The following is a 7,115-nucleotide window of genomic DNA, read 5'->3' as shown; positions in this document are numbered from 1 at the left end:
CCTTCAGTCACTTGTATACATAATATTAACCAAGTATTTATTAGAATGAAATAAGCTGGTCAGTGATGATTCACACCTTTAATCCTAGTGCTCAGGAGGCAGAGGCAGGTGGGGCTCTGAGTTTGAATCCAGCCTGGTCTACAGAATGAGTTCTAGGACAGCCAAGCTATACAGAGAAACCCTGTCTTGAAAAGCAACAACAACAAAAAGGTTGGGGAAGTGGGGACTAGGACTCTTTCTAGACTTGAAGAAGCAGTAGAGCATCACTCTAATGCAGAGAGTTACATATAGTCCAAGTGTCCATGGCATGCCCAGCCATAAACAAGAGCATTCACCACCTGCATGATGTAAGGACCATTATGGAAGAAGTGGTGGGAAGAATGTGAGAACTGGAAGGCGGGGAGTGGTGCCATAAAGTTCTGTCTTCTGGATACGATCTGACAATTGGACTAGTGACTTCAGAGGTCATAGTCCTTGGGAAGGGCTTAAATGAGATATTCATAAACTATGAATACTAAGATAATCTCTAGATGATGTGCATACAGGATTGGGCCCGCCAACATGCTGGAAACCACCCCTCCCAGAGGAGAGTAAATGGTTGCTAGGGGAGGAGGTGTCACTTTCCTCAGTGATGTAACCACTGATAAGTTACACATACTCCAATAAATAACCTCCCACCTACAAAATACAAGCAGCCCTACTTAAGCTCAGTGGGTCATACTTATACACACACATAAAGATGCATGCACACGCAAGCACACATGCACACACACACTCACACACATACACACACACACACAAAGCATTATGAAAGGAAGAGGGAGAAACTGATTAGGAAGAAAGGTTCCAACAGGAGAGGATGGGAGGATGAGAGGAAAATCTGGGGTGAAAACTACTAAAATTCATTCACATATATACATATATTAATATATACGTGATATATAATTACATATATTAATATATACATAATATATAATATATTGCATAATATATTATATAATTATTATATATGGTATATATAATAAATGTATAGTTTAACATATAACATATAACATGCCAGGCGGTGGTGGCTCACACCTTTAATCCCAGCACTTGGGAGGCAGAGGCAGGCGGATTTCTGAGTTCGTGGCCAGCCTGGTCTACAGAGTGAGTTCCAGGACAGCCAGGGCTGCATAGAGAAACCCTGTCTTGAAAAATCAAAAAAAAAAAGAAAAATAACATATAACATTATATACCAAACAATAAATACTTTTAAAAGCCTCAACATAGGACACAGCATCTAGGGATTATATCAATATTCATAGTTTAAATGCTGTCTTATTTAAACCTTTTCCAAGGAATGTGATTATTTTCACCTCATATTCTTTCATGTGTACGTTCAAGTAATGTTTTCTCTCTTCAGTGGAGCTTCTGGTCCAAGACCTGTTGCTCATTTGACCATAATGTGATACTGCTATAAAACACATCTACCTTACTCAGTAAGTGCTTTTACTGTGAACAAATATTCTGCATAATATTTTAATTTGGTTTTTAATTAGCACACAAGTATATGTCTTTATGGGTTATAGTGTGATGCCATTTGCAAATGTATATTCTGCACAATAACTGAGCCAGGCATTTAGCATATTTTTAAGTGCTGGCTAATACAGTATTTAATCATGTGTGTTAAGGGAGAAAGGATCCCATGAGAATGCTTACATAGTTTCCTTACATGGATACAAAGACTTGGGGGATTTCTTTTAATTTGTAGTTCTTATTATTAAACATAGTATGAGTTACTAAAACTGTTTCCAAAATTCCCATTAGTTACATGGCTCCTGCTGGAAAACACTAATTGATTCAAGCAAATTCCTCCTTTCTTTGAGCATCATGTAGGAGTAAATATCATTTATTTGCTATAATTGCCATATGTTTGTATAATTGGATAAATTAAAGCCTCATCATTTGGGGCTGATATTTCAAAACCACCTCTACTAAGTATCTTCAGTCTCCTTCTCTGTCAGACAGAATGAAAATCACACTGGGCAGGAGATAGAGATGGTGGAAGTGGAAGAGCCGGAGGACTTCGTGCTTTATTTGTTTGGTGGGAGCAGCAGTATGAACTGTGTTAACAATTTTCACATGCTGCATACTAGGCTCCCTCTGGAAACACGGCTTCCAGAAGGAAAAGAAGAAGAATTTTCTTTGTAGCCAGAGCGTCTGTGGAATCTAATGTTTTGGATTATGCCCTGCTCAGACAGCAAAGCATTGAAGAGTAAATAGTAATCCAAGCTGAGAGTGATATGGAGACGCAGGCTCAGATCCTGGCTCACTGTTAACCTTCATGTTTTCTGGACTGTATCTTGTGGACAGACAGCAGAGAGCCTAAGACACTAAAGAGGGAACTTCACAGAAACCCAACCTCAGATCCTGGCTCAACATTAACCCTGAATAATTGGTTCACCTGAATTATAATTTCTACTCTGTTAAACAGGTTTAAGGAACTCATGAGAGTGTTAGGAGAAATTATTAGGAAAGTATATGTAACATATTACATATATTTTGTAATATATTATTATATAAATATGTGTGTAATGATATGTAATGTCCTGGTATACAGCAGGCATTGAATTAAGTACTAGTGCCTTTCTCCCACTTACGGAGAACTACATTTGGGTAATATATATAAAAAAAAGAGTTTTATAGAGTTTAAATGAAGATTTGAACACATTCCTGGCTATTATTTTATCAAGAAATGCTTGTGCTAAACACGTAGAGGCTATGGGCAGTTAGAAAAGGTGAAACCACTGGCATTATATGACAGATATTATTCATAACCGTAGGGATCTGGGTACTGGGGGAAGCACATGGTGAATACAGCTCACGACAAAGCACACTACTTTCTAACAGGCATCCCAAGGGGAGAAGATCACCCATTGTACTCAAGATAGCTTTTCTCCTACAGCCATATTACTGGCTGCCACCAAGCTTTGAAAGGACTTTCCATGCTGAATAAAATATAACAAAATTTGAGCAAAATTTCAGTGATTATTCATAAACTAATTACTGAAGTTATTCAATGAACAAATGCAAAGCTGTCTTCTCATATTGAAAATGTTAGATTCCACTTTAAGTGATTTTTCAAATACTGTGGATGTTGTATACGTGTGTTTGCATATTATGTGGTTGCATGTTCACATGTGTACACACATGTATGGAGGCCAGAGGTTCATGTGCAATTTCTACATCAATCTCTTCCCACCTTCATTTTTGAGACAGGTTCTCTCACTAAATCTGGAGTTAAACCAACTGACCACATCTGTCCCTAGCCTCTTAGCACCTGGGTTATAGGCATGTAACACTGAGCCCAGCTTTTAAGATGTGTGTGTGTGTGTGTGTGTGTGTCGGTGTCTGTATGTGCATACACACACACACTCATGAATGCAGATTTCCAAGCCAGAAGAGGGCACTGGATCACCCAAAGCTGGAGTTACATGTGGTGGTGGATGCTGAGAACCAAACTCAGGTCCTATGCAAGAATGGGACGTGTTTTTAACCACTAAACCATCTTATCAATCCCCAAAGCAGGCTGGGGGTGGGGTTGGAAGTGGGGGTGATAGTTGTTTATGTTTGATTGGTTGATTGATTGATTGATTGGTATTGGTAGTTCTAAGCATTAAACCTAGTGCATCTGTATGAAAGACAGGCATTCTTATCATTGAGTTTCAACACCAACCCTCAGGGTCAGCTTTTACATGGGTGCTGCGGATCCAAACTCAGATCTTCATGTTTGTGTGGCAGGTACTTTACTGAGTCATCTCTTCAACCCCAGACTAAGTTGTCATGACTCATGGTGCTTCTCAGTGCTAGCGCTGATTTTTTTCAAATGTAAGTCATGTTTAGATTACATAGAATCTGATTCCAGGATCAGGAACAGAGCTCAGGGAACTGCAGCAGGTGGTGTTCTTATACACCACCATTCTGACTTCAGACTGCTCCCTGACTACATTGTTCAGGAGAAGGGGACATGCCTTTCAAGGGGACAGCCAATTTCTGAATCACTCTATATTCATGCTTCTTTGCTGAATCTACCAGTGAGGAATGCAGAGCTCCCCCACCCCCACCGCCAGTGAGTACTATTGCCTTTGATAAAGAAGGATTTCAAAGCCGACAGACAGAGTACTCATTAAATCCTTCCGCCTTCAAGAAATTCTTCTAGCTGGTAAGCCCTGTGTAAATGTAGACTGACCAGATCATCCAGTGTTGTTAGGGAGCCATCTCCCAACTCACCACACAAGATGCCCCAAGACCTTTCTCCTCAAAACAGTGTAATGGTCATGACATGCTCAGTTTTCAGTGAAAGGAAAAGCAACTTTTCAGCAGCTATCTTTTTTTTTTTTTTGGTTTTTCACGACTGAGTTTCTCTGTGTAGCCCTGGCTGTCTTAGACCAGGCTGGCCTTGAACTCAGAAATTTTCCTGCCTCTGCCTCCCAAGTGCTGAGATTAAAGGTGTGCGCCACCACAGCCCAGCGCTAACTATCTTTGAAATGTACTGATGGCGTAAACATGTCCCTGAACCATTAAAAAAAAAAAAAAAAAAGATGTCTGAGTTGAAATTTATGTCAACTTCTGGGCTGACCCTGCCTCTCTTTGCTTCGTCCCTTTTCTTTGGCTGGCTGACACCAAACCCTCACACTAAGCTCAGTGATCACTTTTACAGGGAGCCTTATTATCCCTGCCTCAGTCTCTCATCCCCACATGCACACATACCTTTGACCTACACCCCTGCCTACTTACCTACTCCTCCGATCAAATCTCTGCCCCCTAGGCTTAGAATAACCTTCTGTGTCTTTGATCCTGAGAACAGACATCAAGATAAAGTGATTCCCATGAGAGGGGGCTGCACAGATGACAGGAAGGGCTGAGAAAGTCCCAGACACCTGCACTTTTTCTCTCCAGATATCATATCCAGTGGTGACCTGACAAATGTCCCCTCTCTAATAAATGTCCCTAAGACTCACTATTTGGTATTCAGCTATAATAAATTCAATAGCAGCTGTACATTTCAAAAGTTTTATCCGCTTATTGTATGCGTGGCTTTGTAGCCATATCCAATGCATTCAACCCCAGCTGCCAGTGTAGTAACATTTCCTATCCCTGTGCTCAGCCACCAGACCTTCAGGGTGTTTTTCTCACCAAGAAGATGAGGCTGAAAGCTAAGGTATCTGGCACTTGTGAGCCAGTCAGAGGAAAGGACTGAGATGGGAAGAGAAGGGGAAATGTGATTTCTTTGTTTCCTTAGTTCTCCAGCCCCCATGCAGGCTCTCTTCTCTGTGATCTCTTATGTGTGATAATTCCCCAATAACAGCTCATTAGCCTGTTGCATTGTGTTTGCCATCACAACAGCAATTGTCTTATCAGGCAAGTGCCATCCAAGCGACTAAGGTGTGTGATAGGCTGATTATGAGTTACAGACATTGTGAACACCAACGCTTGTATGAATCTTAATGAATTTGAAATGTTCCTTTTTAAGTCCATACCCATTGTTCCCAGCCTAGACTACAAAAGCAATATGCTGGTCTCCACAAATATTTTCTGGTTTTTTTTTGTTTTGTTTTCTAAATCCACCCTGAAAGACTATCTTCTATAACTCTTCTTAAAACTCCTAGCCTACAGTTTCATTGTGGGCAAGAAGGTATGCCTCCATTCATAAAAACATCCTCTATACATTTCCTCTTTGCTTTAACTGAGGCTCTCCCTACTTCCCCACTTCTCAAGACTTACATGACACAGCTCCATCCATCTACTCATGCTTCTGTAGCTTTCTTATACAGTCCGGGACCCCTTGCCCAGGGAATGATGCCCATCTGTAGTGGGTTGGACCCTCTTGTATCAATTAACACCAAGACAGTCTCCCATAGACAGAGCTGATGGTGGAATACACCTTTAATCCCAGCACTCAGGCAGAAACAGGTGGATCTCAGTGAGATCTTTGTGAGTCTTTTAGTTCAGGAGCAAAGTTTTGAGGTGCTATTTCAGCTGGTAACACACACAGCTAGCCTATGCTCCAATCGATCACATATATTTATCAAGATCAACTTGGCTCACCCAATTTTAACACACACACATCACTGTACTTTGCTCATATCTCCCCATTGCTCTCCCTTGTCCTTCTTTCCTGCTCCCACTAACCCACTCCCTTCCATAAGTAGTTTCGAACCAGAAATTGCATTCTCATCTAACAGCTGTAATCTCTGCTAACAGCTCAGTGTCTGACCCAAGTGTAGAATGGCAGAAGCTGCTCCATGAGCTGTACAAACAGGCTGAGATGTAGCTCCATAGTTAAGGCAGCTGGCTACCAGCATTCCCAGCAGTCCAGTATGGACTACCAACTGCCATCATTGCAACAGGATGAAGTTCATGTGTTTACCTGTTCCATCTAAAGCTCTCTAGAGGCTCATATCCAGCTGATAAACAGTATTTTCCAACCTATCTGGTGGCCAGTTTCACTAACAAATCTCTCAGGAGTCAGGTTTCATATAGAACTGCTTGTTTGGTTGGTTGTTGTTGTTGTTTGGTATGGTTTTTTGTTTGATTTGTTCTGAGGGTTTTGTTCTGAATATACTCATCTTAGTACCTATGTACTAAGGTTTTTACATTCGCTCTGCTTTGATTTGATTTTACATTCTCTCTGTCTTAGGGTTTCTATTGCTGTAAAGAGACACCATGACCACAGCAACTCTTACAAAGAAAAACATTTAATTAGGACTAACTTACAGTTCAGAGATTTAATTCATTATTGTCATGGCAGGAAGCATGGTAGCATACAGGCAGACATGTTGCTAGAAAAGGAGCCAAGAGTTCTATGTCTTGATCTACAGGAAGCAGGAAGAGACCATGAGCCACTAAGCCTGGCTTGGGCTTCTGAAACATCAAAGCCCAACCTTCAGTGTCACACTTCCTCCAACAAGGCCACACCTACTCCAACAAGTACACATCTCCAATGATACCAGGCCCTATGAGTGAATGGAGGCCATTTTCATTCAGACCATCACAACCTCGGAGATGGGGCATGAGATAATAGGTTGTAAGTCTCTTGAGACTGAATTGCCAATCTCTTCCTATCCTATTTTTAT

Source organism: Grammomys surdaster, unplaced genomic scaffold (genome assembly GCF_004785775.1).
Source record: "Grammomys surdaster isolate TR1022 unplaced genomic scaffold, NIH_TR_1.0 231, whole genome shotgun sequence".
Classification (NCBI taxonomy): Eukaryota; Metazoa; Chordata; class Mammalia; order Rodentia; family Muridae; genus Grammomys; species Grammomys surdaster.
The sequence above is the reverse complement of the archived record's forward strand: the minus strand, read 5'-3'. Positions refer to the sequence as shown.